The following is a 1,767-nucleotide window of genomic DNA, read 5'->3' as shown; positions in this document are numbered from 1 at the left end:
ACAGGGATATATGTTTGTGGTTGACGGGTGCTGTGGTGTGGTTTGCTCCTTCTTTCCTATCAAACATCTTTCGTCCTGATCTCTCCTCCTTTTTTATGGTTGTTACTCTCTCGTAACACCTCTAATCTTCGGCATTTATGTGACCTTATTGTGTTTCAAGTACCGTAAAACTCTTACTGAAACTAAACACGCGTACATACCCACTCAACTTTTTGCCGTCCGCAGCATCAGTCCCTTTCAGTTCACTGCTCGGCCAAGAGACTCCTTGTACCAACTATTCCTTCTTTTCTCCCCGGAAGTAAATGGAATACAGAGGACTGAGAGATGAAAGGAGATAAAGTTGTCAGTGTTGCCAGCCAGTGCACGCCGAGAAAATTACCGGCCATTATCTTGTGGGGCAAAAGCGTGCGTGGCTGGGAGGTCTTTGGACCCCCTCGAGGCTGGCCACGAGCTGGCGAGGGCTTAGAGGAAGTGTCAATGGTAGCAGCAAAGATCTTATAGTATAGGACACAAGTCTTTAACCCTATCCGTACGCCCTGGGGTCATTTTGTACCCCCGGGGTTGTATTCTTCACATTTTAGAATACATCTAGTGCGAAGTACGTCGTGTTTTACTATCGTATCCATACGACGTGGGGAACTCTGTGCCACCACTTGACCCTATCCGTATGTCGTGTTTTACTATCGTATCCATACGACGTGGGGAACTCTGTGCCACCACTTAACCCTATCCGTATGTCGTGTTTTACTTTCGTATCCATACCACGTGGGGAACTTTTTTCAAAGAGGAAATTTACTTGTTAATCCAATCCGCACGCTTTTCATAGCAGTCTGTCAAAATGATTTTTTGAAAAATACTGAAAGTTTCAAAGAGATCTTCGTACTAGAAGCTTTCTAAAATGTGAAGAACCCATCCCCGGGGGTACAAAATGAGCTCCGGGCATACAGATAGGGTTAATTGACTCAAATTGTGGCGATGGGGGCGGACATATCTACAAAAAAGGTGATTCTTAGATCTAGTAAAAGATGATGATGATTAGGAGGAGGATGGTGATGATGATGATGATGATGGTGATGGTGATGGTGATGATGATGATGATGATGAGGAGGAGGAGGAGGAGGAGGAGGAGGAGGAGGAGCAGGATGCACACTGCCGTCGCCGTCAATGCCCCAAGAGTCCCCTGTACATGCACTGTACTGTAAACGACGTATTATCACTTTTCATGTTCAAAATCTCCCAGCTTCTAAGTACATCAGTCTCCAACACCCCCCTCCCCTCCCCAATGGTGTCCCCTTTTCTCGTTTGGCTTCACACAGCAAAATCGTGGGTGATTGGCGGGTGCTCTGGTGTGGTTTGCTCCTTCTTTCCTATCAAACATGTATCGTCTTTATCTCCCCTCCTTCTTTTTTGTGTATGTTACTCTCTTGTAACCCGTAATCTCTTCTTCGCTCTTATATGACCTTATTGTGTTGCAAGTGCCGTAAAACTCTCACTAAAACTAAAACTCTCACAGCAAAGCCGCCCTTCTTTACCAATTTACCATCATTCTGTAAGTAGTGGGAGAAGAAGCCACGTAGCCGGGGAGAAAGCCCCTAACGATGGAACGGTCGTCAGTCGAGTTGGGAGTTGGTGGTAGGATAACTTTGATCCGATAAGAGCAGGATAATAGAATTACTGTACAGGTCTGCGACCGCGGGATGATGCTTCCAGACTTGGTCACCGAACTGGGGACCTTCAAGCGAGGGACCAATTAGGCGGAAGGGGGGG

The sequence above is a fragment of the Aplysia californica genome, unplaced genomic scaffold, assembly GCF_000002075.1.
Source record: "Aplysia californica isolate F4 #8 unplaced genomic scaffold, AplCal3.0 scaffold00420, whole genome shotgun sequence".
In the NCBI taxonomy this organism is placed as follows: Eukaryota; Metazoa; Mollusca; class Gastropoda; order Aplysiida; family Aplysiidae; genus Aplysia; species Aplysia californica.
The sequence above is the reverse complement of the archived record's forward strand: the minus strand, read 5'-3'. Positions refer to the sequence as shown.